The sequence below is a fragment of the Episyrphus balteatus genome, chromosome 3 (genome assembly GCF_945859705.1).
Source record: "Episyrphus balteatus chromosome 3, idEpiBalt1.1, whole genome shotgun sequence".
NCBI lineage: Eukaryota > Metazoa > Arthropoda > Insecta > Diptera > Syrphidae > Episyrphus > Episyrphus balteatus.
In genome coordinates this window covers 116,312,322-116,329,988 of record NC_079136.1, presented here as the reverse complement: position 1 = coordinate 116,329,988, position 17,667 = coordinate 116,312,322, and the positions used below count along the sequence as shown (strand labels likewise).

Sequence of the window (17,667 nt, the reverse complement as noted above, 5' to 3'; positions counted from 1 at the left end):
ATACTTTTTATATAGCTTGCTTCAGAATTTAATTGCTTATAAAACCTTGAACTTGTTTAAGAACTTCAAATAAGTTGTTTAAATATCTACTGTTAAAGAAACTCAACCGAAGAAAGCTAGTTTTTTAAATAAGTTTGGTTAATGAATTTATAGAAGCAATTAACAAGTTTTGTATTTAATCTTTGGTTTTTATTTTGAATAATCTAGCTCGAACACTTTTTGGAAAATTCTTTTTTTTTCTATAATTTCGATAAGACTTGTATTAAAAAGCTATACAAGCTCTTCCGAAACTATCTGTCAAATGTCAAAGCTTCTGTAGAGCTTCGGTAAAGTTTCCTTAAAGCTTCTATTAGATCTTATGAGGACATTGTTATAAAGGGTATTACTTAGATAGCGTTCTCCTTTTTCCATGCCCAACAACCTTACTAAAGTTTAACATAAGCTGAAATTTAGCTTCGGTAATACCTTTATCGAAGCTGTTAATTGGGTAAGACACATATTTTTGAATATGCATTTACGTTGGGCGCCACTTTAGTTTTTTTTTTAGTTTTTCTTATTCCCATATAAGAGCATGCGTAGAAAATATCAATCTTGAATATCACAAACAACACACATTGGGCGCCATTTTATCAATGAAAGATTCCCTCCACTGAATAACCTTATGAGGGTCATTTGGATGTAAAAGAATTTCACTTTTTTTGTAGATTTCGAGAGTACCTTTGTTAAATAACAAAGCTTCGCGCCTCAACAATACCCCAATACCTACCTACTTATCTAACTTCCTTTCTTTCTTTTTTTGGTCACTAAGAATCTTCTTAAATCACTTCAAAACCAGGTTTCAATATAAGAAAAAAAGCAGACAAAAGTGACACTTCTCTATCTCTCTCTCTCATTTTCTTCATCGTCGCACATAGGGGTATTTAGTCAATTTAGGCGGACAAAACACGAAATTTTAAACTGATCCAAACGTAAAAAATCAACATCCTACTAAAAGTAGATAACTTGCTTAGCATTTTCTTATAGTTTTAAAATTGATTATCACTTCAGGTGACTAACAGCAGCGGTCTAGAGTTCAAAGTTTTCAGCCCAAAGATTAAATTAATTTTTTTTTGTAATTTACCGTCTGTGCTTAAGTAAGTACTTTTTTTTTTAAGTGGATTTAGAAAAAAGTTTTTATGGAATATTGATAAGGAGATACGAAACTGTCTACTAGATGTTGTATCTAAATGTTGTATTACTTTATAAATAAAAAAGTGATATGTTGAATCTTAATATAAATTAATCGTAAAAAAAGTAAATTTCTGTGTTAGTAAGGAGATAAGTTATACAATTTCACATTATTGTGTGATAAAATTTTATGTTTTCTAAAGGTTAAACTTTTATTTAATTGAATCTGTAAAAAATAGGTGCAACTAAGTGCAACTTCGACACATTTGCCCTTCTTAAAGGTTTTAGGTTTTGAAAAATGGTTACCTTGTATTCAGTATCCATATTTTAAGTTTTTTTAAAGATTCAACTTTTTGAATTACAGAACCTGAATCCTTATGATTTTTCCTAAATTTTAAGACCTTTATCTTGGCGATACCATTAATAGAACTCCATTTATAAGCGTTTTAACAAACCATTGGGATCCATTCTTGACACTTTTTTGTTTGATCAAAAAGTGGTTTAGGAAGAAAAATGTTTTCGTTGAAATCAACACTTAAAACACTTTATGCCAGTACTAAATACCTTAGTGATGAAGATAAACCGGAAAAATAATTTTGTCCGCCTAAAATTGGTAAATACCCCTATGTGCGTCGTTTTCTTTATGCCTGCCTTGACTCTCTATCTTCTTTTCAAACAGTTGTCACCACAAACAATAGAAGGACTGACCAAAACGCTTTATTACTTAATCCGCCATTCTTCTTCTGTTATTATTGTCGTCCCCAACGTGCCGAAGCTTCAAACCAAAAAAAAAAAAACTACATACTCGTTCGTATACAAAAAAAAAAAAAAAAAAAAAAAAAAAAATAGCCAAACAAAAGAAATAAAAGAATCTCAATTTTTCTTTATTTGTTTCCAGTATTTCAATTTGCGCACAAAAGACCACGACAATAATAAGGATTGTGTGACATCAGTTCCAATATGAAGGCGCAATGGCATTTGGCGTTGGTGTTGTTGGTTGTAACTGTGTTGGTGTGTAGTGGCGACAGTAGCTATGGTCATTTTGGTAAGTCATCTCAAGCCAGCTTGCCGTTTTTTTGTTTGTTTTTTTTTTATTATTATTATTTTCTATATAATATACGCCACTTAAAGGATCCACTCGAAAAAATGGCATGCGACAGCCTTTTATTCCCTAATGTTCCTGCAATATAACGAAAAAAAAGAAGGATATTTTACTGGTGGAAAAAAAGTGAATGACAAATGAAGTAGTAGTCCTTTTATTCATTCTTCTTTTTTTGTAGAGGAATTTGTATTTAATAAATAAAGTATCGTAATAAGGTTGCACGGTCTTGCTTTTGAAGATGAATCTAGATTTTGTAAGGTCGCCGTTCACTTATTAAAGCTACTTCAAACCAAGTTTTAACCTGCTGCTTTGAAGAGGGTTTATAAGCTTCAGCTAATCACTACACAGCTAGCAGGGGCGTACACTCCCTTGGGGCAAGCGGGGCGGTGCCCCGGGGCCCCCGAACGACCCCAGGGCCCCCACTGGAGACAATGCAGAGAAGGAAACTGTTAGCATAAATTGAGTTACGAAGTAACCAGGGAGACAAATTATGTCATTCAGTGTAATGTATAAGGCATTGGTAGCCACACAATATATGTATATTGATTTTAAAAAAAGGTTACCCCAGGGGCCCCAAAAAAATAAACTGCTTTTTTAAAAGAAAAATTATAATTTAATCTTAGGGCCCCAAAAAATATTACTTGAAAAATCTTTGCCACCACAAATAATACAAAAATATTATTTGAGGATCCTCAAAAGTAGTTCAAAACAATCAAATGAAAAATTAAATATAAATTCAGGGGCCCCAACATAAATACATCAATGCCCAAAATAAAAACATTACGTTATTGGTGGCATTCCGAATATTACTTCAGAACAGAAGCCCTAATACCTATTAATTCTTGGCTCCAAAAAATTATATTATATTTTAGGGGCCTCTAAGCACTTAATTTTGAGGCTCTAAAAATAATTTTTCAGAGGCCCCAAAATAAAAAAAATTATGTCTGATGATGGAAAATAAAATATGTTTTTATTACTTCAGAACAGAGGCCCCAAGAACTATCAATTTTTAGCTAAAAAAATTTTATTTTAGGGGTCTCTAAATATTTAATTTTGGCCCCTAGTACAAGTGTTTACTACTTTTATGAGAGACATTTTAAGTAAGTATTGCAAAGTGCATTACGAACATATTAAAACATTAAAATAAACCTAAAAATAAATAGGCCATACAAAAAAAAACGTATGGCGTATACGTAATTTTTTTTTGTAACTAAGGGGCCCCCAAATATCAAAGGGGCCCCAAAATTTAGTCTTACCCCGGGGCCCCGGCGACTCAACGTACGCCACTGACAGTTAGTCATAAAACAAATTATCATGTACAGCTCATCAAAGGACAATTAAATACAGAGAACATCTCATCCAAAGAAACAAAATAAAAATAAAAAAGTGAAAGCAATGTGGGTCATGTCTCGGACGCTTTTTCGACCAAAGTGTCTTGGACACGTTTTGGACGCGTTTTGGATGCGTTTTGGACGCTTTTTGGAGCAATGTGGGTCATGTCTCGGACGCTTTTTCGACCGAAGTGTCTTGGACACGTTTTGGACGCGTTTTAGAGGCGTTTTAGACGCGTTTCGGACGTGTTTAGGACGCGTTTTGGACGCGTTTTGGACACGTTTTGGACGCGTTTTGGATGCGTTTTGGACGCGTTTTGGAGCAACGTGGGTCATGTCTCGGACGCTTTTTCGACCGAAGTGTCTTGGACACGTTTTGGACGCGTTTTAGAAGCGTTTTAGACGCGTTTGGGACGCGTTTAGAGCGCGTTTTGGACGCGTTTTGGATGCGTTTTGGACACGTTTTGGACACGTTTTGGACGCGTTTTGGACGTGTTTAGGACGCGTTTTGGACGTGATTTGGACGCGTTTTGGACGCGATTTGGACGCATTTTCGGGTTTTGGACACTTTTGTACGCGTTTAGGAACCGTTTAGGACTCGTTTTGGACGCGTTTAGGACGCGTTTAGGACGCGTTTTGGGCGCGTTTTGAACCCGTTTTGAACGCGTTTTGGACGTGTTTAGGACGCGTTTTGGACGTGATTTGGACGCATTTTCGGGTTTAGGACGCGTTTTGTACGCGTTCAGGACGCGTTTTGGACGCGTTTTGAATGCCTTTTGGACGCGTTTAGGACGCGTTTTATGCGCGTTTTGGGTGCGTTTTGGGCACGTTAAGGACGTGGTTTGGGGCACGTTTTGGATGCCTTTTGGACGTGTTTTGGACGCGTTTTGGACGCGTTAAAGACGCGTTTTGGATGCGTCTTATACATGACCCCGAACAATATCTGATACGTTATCTTTTTTGTGAAGTGGCTTTACATATAAAGAGCTGTCATTGTTCACTGAATTTTTTTTTTACAAAACAATATTTAACCCTTAAAGAACTAATAACGCAAGTTAAATAAAAAAAAAAGAGCAAGAGACCCTATTTCTATTGGCGTTTAGATGTCACACAGTCCCTATGCCATTGAAAATTCCATTCAGGATATGTTTTCCCGCCCGTATATTCATCACATTATCAAATAGCAGTCCTCATCTAGTCTAGTTGGATGGGGAGGCGGTGGGAAGTGTGCAGGGCTCAATGTACTATACACAGGAACCCAACGCAACAGAAGGATGAGAATAGTCTAGTTTTCTATTCATAGGATTTTTATCCTTTCTCTACTAGGACACATCTGGGAAAAATATGAAAAGAACATGTGAACGTGGACATCATCACCATCATTCAACTACCATCACCATCATAAACCACCACCCCTCCTCCCCCCCCCCATCCATTCACCTCCTCATTTTTCTATTCAAAGTGCGGATGATTGAAAAATAGGGGCATTCAGGAAGGGAGAGAGAGAGGAAAGAGATCATAATCTGCAATTGGTCACCCATTGAGAGTTCGCCCTCTAGAGTTCCCAATTGAAAGCCCAGAAGTCCAGTCTTTTTTTATATATCTATAAAGGATATGTATGTAAAATCTATATATGAGAATTTAGAACTTGAATTGAATATTGAAAACCCAAAAGGGAGAGGACATTGATAGATAAAAATAAAAATAAAAATCTGCACAAAAAAAAAAACACAATTTCAGGATGATTGCACAATCCTGGGTAAAAGATACACACATTCAAACTCCCGCACTTATTCCGGCAAAAAGGGTTTTGCGGTTGCATTTTTGTCCAGTTTCTGTTTGTTCGTGAGGTTTTTGCAGTGGCAAAAGGGGATGATATGCAACGGTGTAGTGGCGATATGCAACCGACCAATGATTGAAATAAATCCATTCTCATGTATTTTGGCCCGTATTTTGAAATCCTTTCATTTTTGCGTGTTCTACATGCAGAGATGAGCATTGAGCATCATGCGGATTGTTCTGTGATGCTCTCTGTGTGTGTCTAATAATATTGCGGTTTTCGCGGTTGTAATTTGGGTTTTTTGGCTACATATACATTTTATGAATTGAATTTGTTCATTTGGTACGTTTATTTTGTTTTTTTTTTTTTTTTTTTTTTTTTTTTTGATTTTTTTAATACAAATTGAGAAAAAAAACTTTGCGTGATTGAGTTGGACAAAATTTTATTTATTTTTATTTCTGTATGAAAAAGGGATTAGATTTTATTTTCATTTATTTTTTTTTTTTCAGTTTTTTTTTTTTATTTTTTTTTTTTTATTTTCTGTATGAATGGAGCACACAAAAAAAAAAAACGAGAGAAAAACTAATTTAAGTTTTAATAATTGAAAAATTTTGCTTTGGTTTTTATATTTTTTTTTGAATAATATTTCAACTCGACGCGCACTTCTCTGGTGGTTTAAATTTAATAAATTTTCAGAATTCATTGGGTGTAATTAAGTGCGGTTGTGCGGTTTTGACAAATGAGTTTTTTTTCGTCGTCATCGTCGTCGTCTGTTTTTTAATTTCAATTGACGAATGACGATGATTTTGGCGAAAGGGGAAAGGGAGGATTGAAGAGGACTTTTGTTAGATTTTTCAATCAAGGCTCTTTAGATTTTTTTTGTCATTAGTGGTTTTTTTTTTTTGGGAAATTGTTTTTGTATATGATGACAGACAGGATGGAAGTTGAATTAATATTGAATATTTTATTTTATTCATTAAAAAAATGTATTTATTGACCTGTCAACAAAAGGCTTTTTGATTAAAAAAAACAACCTTGTTTTAATTAAAAACCCAAAACACTTCCAACCTATTATGAAGAATTTTTTTTTTGTTATTATTTCTCGTAATTTTAATAAATATTTTCAAAAAAAATCTTATTAATTAGATGCTTTCAAATGAGTATAGATTTGTCAAGTTCTTTACACAAATGAAAAACTACGTACCTACAGTTCTTCAAAATACGTTTTCAATTGAAAGCAATTAGTTTAAAAGATCTTCCTAATTCCTTTTTAAATGCCTAGAGTTTTAAGTTTTGTGTTTAGTTTAAAAACAAAACTGACTCCACGTTGGGCGCCATTTTTTTGTTGTTTTGTTTTATTGACATGTTGCCTTCAAAGCTTTTAAGATTTAAGAATTATTTGACTTCTTTAGAAGAGAAAACTGAGTCACGTTGATTTGTTTGAAAATCAATTTTCAACTCTTAAGAATCTTAAATTTAAGTTAAAATTTTGTTCTCCTTAAATTAAAGGCTAATTTTTATTCTATAAGAACTGGGAATCAAAGGACTGAAATAAATTTATTCTCATTTTGTGTTTTTTTTTTTTAATTTTTTTTTTTTTTCAAAAATTATCATCAATCACAACCTAAGCACCGTTTTTATTATTCTTCCAATTTTTTTTTTTTAATTTCTTAATTAATAAATTCACCTTCCTCAAAAAGCCAATTTAAAAGGGCAGCTTCTAAAATGTTCAACACTAACGAAAAGGTCATCCTCCTTTATTCGCGATTAAGTATTCAAATTTTATTCAATTCATGATCCATCGTGTATAACGACCAACATAGTGTGGTGGTGCGTTGTTTCTTCTTCAATCATTGCTATTTCAACACCCTATAAAATATTCTAGAAAAAAAAACCAAAAAAAAAAAAAGAAGAATGTAAAAATTAATAATGAATTCAATTAAATTTTAACCCCCACCATTCTTAAAAAAAGGAGTTAAATCAAAGGAAAAAAAAAGTAAAAAAAAAAAAACCAGGATTATTAAAAATACCTCCCAAACGAACCATATATGGAGCATCCAGGAGAGCGAGAGCGCTTTGTAATATCCTTTCATCATATTTTAGCATAACGAATTATAATTTTGAATGCTTTTTACCTACCATCAAGCTTCACAGACTTGCAACTACTGCTTTTTTGCCTTTATATAATTTGTGTTCTTTTACTTCTTCTCTTTTTTGGTCTGGTGTCCTTTTTGGGTAAACAGAACAGAACAAAAATAAAAAAAAACTGTTTCTCATTCTATAAACACGCGGATGGAAATAATAAAAGAAAGAAAAAAAATATGCTTGCAGTAAAAAGGCCATTATTTTTTTGGAAACAACTTCGAAACCGTAACAACCACAAACGCCTTTTCCAAAAGGTGATTACAGGGAATTTTTTTTTTTCGTTTTTTTTTTTTCTTCCTTGTTAATGGTGTTTTTGTTTAGCGTTGAAATGTAAATGTAAAAGAAATGTAAAAGAGATAACCGACAAAAATCAAGAAATTTCTATAAATTTAACAGGTCATAATCATGGATTGAATTTAAAGAGTTAAATTTGTAAAGTTACTCACATTGGGCGCCAGTTAATTTTGGTCGATTTTGTGCTGTGTTTTTTTTTCACTGTACATATTTTGAAAACTCATGTGAACAGCATTAGAATAGTTTGTATGAGAACATTGATGTTGAATCTTTCAAAAACAATTAAATCATGTTATGACTCGCGTTGGGCGCCATTATTGAAAATAATTTTCGAAACTGTCATTTTTTGAGGAAGTCTAAATAACAATTGCTTATTTCGACACAGTACCAAACAAATTGGAATAATTCAATTCAAGGAGTTAAATTTGTAGAGTTACTCACGTTGGGCGCCAATTAATTTTGGTATATTTTTGTTTGCAGTCTTTTTGTCACTGTATTTTGAAACCTCATTTGAAAGGCACTCAGGATAGTTTGTGCAATTGGATCTTTTAAAAACAATCAAATCAAGTTAGGACTCGCCCTGGGCGCCATTTAAAATAAATGAAAAATGTTTTTGAAATTGTCGTTTTTTGAAGAACTAAGAATTCCGTAATTCAACACATTGCCAAACAAATTGGAATAATTGTATTTAAAGAGTTAAATTCGTAGAGTACTCACGTTGGGCGCCAGTTAATTTTGGTTTATTTTTTTATTTTGCTGTCTTTTTTTTACTGTAATTCGAAATTTGAAAAAATTTCAGAATAGTTTGTATGAGAACATTGTTGTTGGATCTTTCAAAAACAATCAAACAAATTATGAATCACGTTGGGCGCCAATTACTATTATTGAAAAAAGTTTTTCACTGTTTTTGCTATGTGTAGTTTATATGAAGATTGTGGTAGGATCTTAAAAAAAAAAAAAAGAAGTTATGGCCCGCGTTGGGCGCCATTTCCTATTATTGAAAATGAATTTAGTTCTTTTGAAGCAGTCTAAATTAGAATTCCTTATTTCAAACATTATTGGAATAATTGTCTCACGTTGGGCGCCAGTAAATTTTGTTTTTTTTTCTGTCTGTCTGTCTTTTTTCACTGTATTTTTAGAACTCACTTGGACAGCATTGATTAGCCATGTGTTTTCAGAATATTTTTTATGAGCACATTGTGGTTGGATCATTCAAAAAAATTAAATCAAGTTATGACTCGCGTTGGGCGCCATTTCCTATTATTAAATTTAGTTCTTAAAAATGAATAAAGTTCAGCTTAATTAAGAATTCCCTATTTTGCACATAACTGAAAAAATTGAATAATTGTGTCACATTGGGCGCCAGTTAATTTTTTTTTTTTTTTTTTTTTTATTACTTAGGTTTTACTGAAATCCATTTTTACTAGGAAGCAGGTTTTCACTACATTGACATAAGTTTTCTCATTCTCACTTTACCTCACGAAAAAAATGGTCTGAGCTTCAATTTATATCAAAAAGTAAGTAGCAAGGTCTTTTTCCGCTCTATTATAAATAAACATAAATATTCATCTGAATAAAAAAAACTTAACAATTCTAAATCTCAAGACAATGACGTACCTATACATCCGTTTCCGTTTGATAGCGAGCTCGTCGACGTATATCATTCTTTCATCATCATCATCATCATCATACAAAAATACGGAAATTAAATAGTTTCCTTGTCCTTACAGATTGCTCTAGCTCTCAATCTCTCTATCCCTGCCGAACCATTTGTTATAACAAATCTCAAACAAAGCGCGCAAAACTACGCTTCATGAGTAAGAGTATATCGCATCTTTGTCGCATTGTTAATCACTGAATTTATCTTTCTTAGTGAAGCTAAGCGCTCAGGCTCTGATGGGTTGATGGGGGGGTGGTTGAAATTTGAAGCACAACAACGACCGCCCCCCGCCAAAGTATTGTAGGAGGAAGAGATTTAGGATAGAACTCATTCCCGGACCCGGATGTAAGCAGCCCAATGCAAAAGGAACAACTTTTTCTCCTTCTCTGACTGAAGAGAAAAATAGCTGAGGAAAACAGATATTCCCCGTCGACGTGATATCCCGAAGGGAAGACATAACAAAATACAAAACTTTTTTTTTGTTTTTTTTATTTTTACTTTTTGGTTTCTGTACATTTTTTGGTTTTTAAATTCGTGCACCCCTTTTTCTTTGCTGCGAAAGGATTTTCAAAAAGTTAGCCCTCTCCCGCACTTTAACAAAAAAAAAAAAAAAACAACAAAGAATAAGAAAACATGTTCGTGATGCCGCATAGGGAAACAGATGGTTCGGATATGCGGTGGAAATTGTGTAGTTTTCGACATAAATTTTACGATTCTTACCATCTCAGAATGGAATTGTTATGCGGAAGCAAAACATAGACAAAGAAACAGAGAAAGATACAACAGGCAGGCAGAGGCAAGACACAACAAGAAGTCCAAAAGATGTTAAAAAGACGTGATCGTGTCAGTTTTTCGAGTTCTCCATATCAAGATTAGAAGAAAATAGTACATGAGATGTTTTGGAATTGTTTTTCCACGAGTGTTGTAAATTTTTTGACTTTTAAGCTCAAAACAAAAAAAAAAAAGTAACTTTTTGACTTTTGGAGTAGGTATAGCTAACACGGAAATTGAGAGAAACAAAAAGAAAAGGGTCGGGGGGAATTAAAATGACAGACGATTTGAGAGCATGTTATGAGAGTGAGGGTGATTATGAGTTTTGAATATTTTAATTTTTTTTTTAAGTAATAAACGATTGTTTTTGAAGAAGTTGTGAAAAGTTTTGACAGACACGGAGATAGGTTAGAGTTGAAAAGAAAAAAGAAAGCTATTTGAAGAGAAGTGTGGATTTGTGATTCTATGTAAACGATTATATTGTAATTATGTATTTTGAAGCCAAAAAGGGAAATTTTCACAGATTTGAGTAACAATCTTGAATCGCAGACTGAAGTTGAAAATTTCAGTCGTAGATTTGTTTCAATGACTCATTCGATCGTTTGAGTTGCAGATTTGACTCGCAGGCTGAAATATGATTTGAGTAGAAGATTTGAGTAGCAGATTTGAGTCAGAGATTTCCAAATTTGAGTTTCAGATTTGAGTCGCAAACTTTAGTGGCTGGTTGTATACTCAGTTTGAGTCGCAGATTTGAGTCACTGATTTGAGTCGCAGATTAAAATCCCAGTTTTTTGCTCAGACTTCACAGATTTGATTAGAGTCTCAGATTTGAGCAGAAGATTGAGTGGCTGATTTGAGTCAAGGATTTGAGTTGCAGTTTTTAGTCTCAGTTTTGACATTTAAGTATCTGATTTGAGTCGCACACAGAGAAAAATAGACCACATAAAATAGAACAAAAACAATAAGATTTCTCTATGGTTTTCATCCAAGAAGGAAACCTTATTAAAACAATCGGGTTTTCCTTATTGTTTTAAAATCTGCAAAAAAAATAAAAAAAACGATGACCAGGCTGGGAATCGAACTGGAGACTTCAAATCATTTGTCGCCCACCTTACCACCTGAACCAAGCTGCCATGAAAATATTGATCGCGATTTTTGTTCTAGTGCTAAGTTGCAAAAAAAATCAACTTTTCAGTCAAATTTTAATAAGATTTTCTCTATAAAAATAATAAGAAATCTCCTTAAAAAAACCTTATTAATCGTTGATTTTAATAAGATTTCCTCATGAAATGTATGGACGGTAAAACAATATGGCAATCTGTTAGTTTTTAGCGGGTCATATTTTTCTCTGTGCAGATCTCAGCCTGAGTTTCGAATCGCAGATCTGAGTTGCGCATAAAAGTTGAAGACTTGAGTGGTATAGATTGTAGTGATGGGAATTATCGAATGATTTGAACCATCGATAGTTAGTAACTGAATGATTTGAAGTATCGAATAGTTGATTCATTCACTCGAATAAAAACTATCGAATAAAAAAACTATTCGAATGAAAAAACTATCGAATGAAAAAACTATTCGAATGAAAAAAACTATTCGAATGAAAAAACTATCGAATGAAAAAACTATTCGCATGAAAAAACTATCGTATAGAAAATCTATTCGAATGACAAATCTATCGAATGAAAAAACTATTCGATTGAAAAAACTATCCAATGAAAAAACTATTCGAATGAAAAAACTATTCGAATGAAAAAAACTCAGCCTTATTTTGAGACTCGAACGAATAGCTAATTCGATAGAATGGATCTATTCATTCGAATGAATTTTGTACATTTGGACATTCGAACGAATAATGTTCATTTTCGAATGATATCATAAAATGAGCTTGAATGAACCATAATGAATTTCATTTTCGAAATCAGCTGTTTTTGACATTTATATTTGGTTTAGTGTGGCAAAACTAATTTTTTCAAAGAATTTTATTTTTGTTAAAAAGTGGGTTGGAAAATAAATACTTTATAAGAAAAAAAAATAATGAAATAAATAATATTGTGTTAAAGTGCTATTAAATTTAATTATTTGAAAACAAAAATAACTTAAATAACTTTAAAAAAATTCAATTTGGAAAGCGGATTGATAAGTTTATTGACATGAAAAAGTAACAAAATAAATTCGAAAGTTTTGAATAGTCAAGTACTAACTTTTTTTTTGAAAATTCATGTCAATTTTAGTGTGTTTAAAATTGTTAAAAAAAAAGAGAATGCAACTTCAAAGGTTTGATTTACCTACACACACCTGGTCACACTTCTCGGTTTTAAACAAAAAAATAAAAATCAAAAATCTATTGCCGATATTTTTCTTCTGTTAGAATTTAAAGTTTTTAATTTTCAAAAAATGGCAATTGTTTTATTTATGGGAAGTGGAGAGAGCGGCGAAGAGCTGATATGTAGGAGAAGAATAATGGATGCATCAAATCCATTCGAGATTGAAAGTTCAAAGTAAGTAAAAGCAGATTCCTTCCAAGCACCTAAATCATATGTACATACATATATCTTTTTCTTTGAAGATTTATAAGAAATTTTCGGATCAATAAAAGTGCCTTTAAGTACGTGTTGGACGAGCTAACCACCGAAGTTCAAAGACGCACATCTTTGTCTATTCCTCCCATCATAATGCTAGCGACAACTTTGCGGTTTGTTGCAGAAGGAGGGTATCAATTTGGGGTAGGCAAAGATCGCAGTATCAAACTATCCCAATCATCTGTTTCAAACTGCATACAAAAGGTGACATCTGCTTTGGAATCAAAACTTTGCCCCAAAAGTAAATTTATTTTCTTTATTTTCCAAAAAAAATATCTGAACTTACATGTTTTCTTTTCTTATTCGACACAAAAATGCTAACGTCAGATAAATGACATTTGATTCGAATGATTAGAAAGTCAAGGTTTGCTTGATTTTCAAAAAATAAATGAACTTTCGAATCGTTCGAAACTGAAAATTCGAATCTTTCGAAATCGAATAACTTTCGCATGAAAGCGAATGTCAAAATAAGGCTGACTATTCGAATGAAAAAACTATCGAATGAAAAAACAATCGAATTAAAAAACTATCGAATGAAAAAACTATTCGAATGAAAAAAACTATTCGAATGAAAAAACTATCGAATGAAAAAACTATTCGCATGAAAAAACTATCGTATAGAAAATCTATTCGAATGACAAATCTATCGAGCAAAAAAAAAACTATTCGAATGAAAAAACTATCGAATGAAAAAACTATTCGAATGAAAAATCTATCGAGCAAAAAAAACTATCGAATGAAAAAACTATTCGAATGAAAAAAACTATTCGAATGAAAAAACTATCGAATGAAAAAACTATTCGAATGAAAAAACTATCGAATGAAAAAACTATTCCCATGAAAAAACTATCGTATAGAAAATCTATTCGAATGACAAATCTATCGAGCAAAAAAAAAAACTATTCGAATGAAAAAACTATCGAATGAAAAAACTATTCGAATGAAAAATCTATCGAGCAAAAAAAACTATCGAATGAAAAAACTATTCGAATGAAAAAAACTATTCGAACGAAAAAACTATCGAATGAAAAAACTATTCGAATGAAAAAACTATCGAATGAAAAAACTATTCGAATGAAAAAACTATCGAATGAAAAAACTATTCGCATGAAAAAACTATCGTATAGAAAATCTATTCGAATGACAAATCTATCGAGCAAAAAAAAAACTATTCGAATGAAAAAACTATCGAATGAAAAAACTATTCGAATGAAAAATCTATCGAGCAAAAAAAACTATCGAATGAAAAAACTATTCGAATGAAAAAAACTATTCGAATGAAAAAACTATCGAATGAAAAAACTATTCGAATGAAAAAACTATCGAATGAAAAAACTATTCGAATGAAAAAAACTATTCGAATGAAAAAACTATCGAATGAAAAAACTATTCGAATGAAAAAAACTATTCGAATGAAAAAACTATTCGAATGAAAAATCTATCGAGCAAAAAAAAACTATTCGAATGAAAAAACTATCGAATAAAAACTATGGAATGAAAAAACTATTCTAATGAATAGTAAATGATTTAAACTATCGATTGAATGAATATTTTACAACTATCGATAGTTTGATAGTTTTTATTCGATAGGTCCCATCATTAGTAGATTAATTTTGAGTTAAAGATTTTAATCCAGCTTTTAACAAACCCTTTTAGTTATAGTTCTTGCATCTAGTAAGCCATATCTTAGCAAAGTCTATATATATTTAACATTTCCACTACGTACGTTCAATAACCCCATTAACTACCACAAGTTAGTTTATAATAAATCTAACAACTTATTGCCGCAATATCATAAAGCTTTTTCTTTGGATACAAGCTCATTGTGACTGTTAATTTGTGACCTCAGTCCTCGCAGCAACAACCACAAAATAATATGGCAAATATCTAAGAAATACAATACAAACAAAAAATATTGCAAATATAATTTTGCACAGTAATCTCCACCATACTCCCGTTATATTCTACAAAATCATATACACATAACAACAATCCTGTGACAAATGTCCTTAATTCTCTGGTTGGATTCTGTGTGCAGAAGTTAGGTTAGGTATAATGCTTCTTTTAGCTTCTATAGGGACTCTATTTCTAGGCCGCACTAAGTGAATAATAATTTTTAGCTATGGGCTCGCGCGCGATGACTTTATCTATATCATATCTGAATGTTGAAAAAAGAAATAGAAAAAAAGAAAATGCAAAAGAAAGGACTAAAATTTATTGCAAAAGGACGTTTTTGTAATAATCTACTTTTTCGTGTCGTCTTTTTTTTTTTTTTTTTGAGAGACTGTGCGGTAGTAGCATTACAATCATAACACAACTGGTCCAACTTCAACTTAAAGATAGGATTACTTTTTTGCAATTTCTTCCACTGAATGAGTTCTAGTTATTTTTTTTTTTGTCATGTCTTGAGCCACATTTTCTTTTGGATTTTAGGGCACGATCACACTGACAACAACCACAATCGCACGTTCTTTCTTTGGAGACATTTATTTCATTCGTTTTAATCGTATGTGAGAGAGTTCATATATGGGAAATTAAATTTGTTTTTATTCTTTCATTTTTCTTTCTTTTTTTGTGTGAAGGTAGGGAACAAAAATATGTCCCATTTTTATATTGGGTGGGTGGGTGTTTAAGAAAAGAGGTAGGTAATTTGCTGCAGATGCTACCCGATATTTTTTTTTCCTTTCTCTTGTTCGTCTTCTTCGTATTGGTTTATTATACATATATTATTTTTTTTTTTTTGTTAGAGCTTAATGGAGGAAATGGTCAACATTTATGTGACCAGCAATTTTGTTTTAGTTTGTCCCGTTTCGAGAGAAAGATTGGAGAAAGAAAAACTCTGGAAATATCAAAAAGGTCCTCTTTTGACTTTTCCCAGTGCGATAAAATGTGAGTGTTTATGTTAAAGAATTATCATAGAATGAGAGAATTTATGTGAGAACTTTACAAAGATTAGGTTATGTTCATGAGTTAGTTTTATAAAAATAGACATATTCAAACTTTTTGAACTTTGAAGTTTTAATTTCTGTGTTTATTGCTATGTTTTGTTAATTTTTGAACTTAAATAAGTAACAAAGATTAAATAAAATACCTAAAATGTTGGATCAATCGAATGTATGTGAATTAGATGACGAATGCAATACAAAATAGATTAAGCCCATCAGGTACTTTTATACCAATTAAAACGTAAACATTTTGTTGTTTGTGACGCATGATCTCAGAAATTACTCAACCGATTTATTTAAAACTAGTTTTAAGCAATTTTCTTTGATATATTTGCCAATAAAAAATGTCTACAAAAAAATCTTACAAAACAGAACCCACAAGATTAGAAAGATTTTAGTATTACTTTTATTTTATTGAAATGCATCCCTCGATCGTTAACAAAATAATGTTCTTGTGATATATGTTAACTTGAGGCCTTCGAAAAGTTTTCTTGTGGTTTAATTTTTGTTTAAAATATTTTAACAATGAATCTTTCGATGATATCCATTTTCCAATCTTTTAGATTTTTACCTTTTTTGAACGAAACCTTTTGGGCCCCAATTTGTATTTATAACTTCAACTTTTTGAAATAATCATAACAATCCATAATGCTAATAAGGGTTGGGGTCAAAATTCTGCCGGGGTCAAAATTCTGTTGTCAAAATTCTGCTTTCAAAATTCTGCTTTACAAAATTCTGCTTTCAAAATTCTGCTTTTCAAAATTCTGTTTTTCAAAATTCTGCTTTTCAAAATTCTGTTTTTCAAAATTCTGCAAAAATATTAAAAAAGGGTTTGGAAAATGTTAAAAAGCGCGCGCTTTTTAACATTTTCCAAACCCTTTTTTAATTTTTTGCAAAAATTTGTAAAATCATCTTCTTGAAAAATTTTCTGCTTATTTGATTACTTACCTTCATAATTTGTCATTCTTTGAAAGCAAATTCATTTTTTTTTATAAATAAATAAATTTGAAAATATTAAGAAAAGGTTTTTAATACATTTCCGAAAATAATTAAAATTTTTTTAATTTATCAAATAAAGATGAATATTCAAAAATTTTAATAAAAAAAGGAATATTTTGTATCAAACAACATCGGTTCCAATAAGTTAAACATAGATTTTATTTGAAAGAAAGTCAGTCTATGCATTTTAAAAAATATTTGCGACACTTAAACAAAAAAATTTAGGAAAGTACCAATGTTGAATTACATGAGGTGTATTTTTCTTTAGTCAGCGCATATGCTATAAAAAAAAAACAGAATTGGCAGAATTTTTTTGTTCAATTATAATGCTGGCAGAATTTTGAAAAGCAGAATTTTAAAAAGCAGAATTTTGAAAAGCAGAATACAAAAAAAGCAGAATTTTGAAAAACAGAATTTTCGTTAAAAAAGCAGAATTTTGAAAAGCAGAATTTTGAAGCCAGAATTTTGACCCGATCCCTGCTAATAACATTTATCGTTAAACATTTTAAAGATTATTGCTCGGGCGCTAATTAGTAGGAATCAAAAAAAAACTTTTTTTCGTGTTGGGAAATATTTTTCGGCTAGGGGTACCCCATGAATTTTTTTTTTTTTTTCAAAAATCTGCAAAAAAAATAAAATTGGAATATTTTTACATAAATGCTAATTCACTGTGAATTCACATATGTTAAGCTTTGAGATTGGTCCTCAGATATCTGCCTCCGAATGTAAGAATAAAATATAAATATTTGGATGCAAATAAGTCAGCAACCAGACCTCAAACATACTTTTGGTTTTCACCTATTAATAGAGATTAAAGAGACCTTTCTTTTGATGTTTCACTCGATGCGATGGATTTAGAGGAAATTTTTGAAAATGTACTTTTTTAGGCAGGGG

The 17,667-nt window shown here is 31.6% G+C and overlaps 1 long non-coding RNA gene across 1 annotated transcript in view; it reads left to right on the top strand.

Moving 5' to 3' along the window:
• The window catches only part of LOC129914385 (uncharacterized), a 50,538-nt gene extending 48,115 nt beyond the window's left edge, over positions 1–2,423 (top strand). The window contains exons 2-3 of the long non-coding RNA XR_008772180.1: positions 2,066–2,212; positions 2,299–2,423. This is a non-coding gene — a long non-coding RNA (uncharacterized LOC129914385). The remainder of the gene's footprint in view (positions 1–2,065; positions 2,213–2,298) is intronic.
• Positions 2,424–17,667: the final 15,244 nt, after the last annotated feature.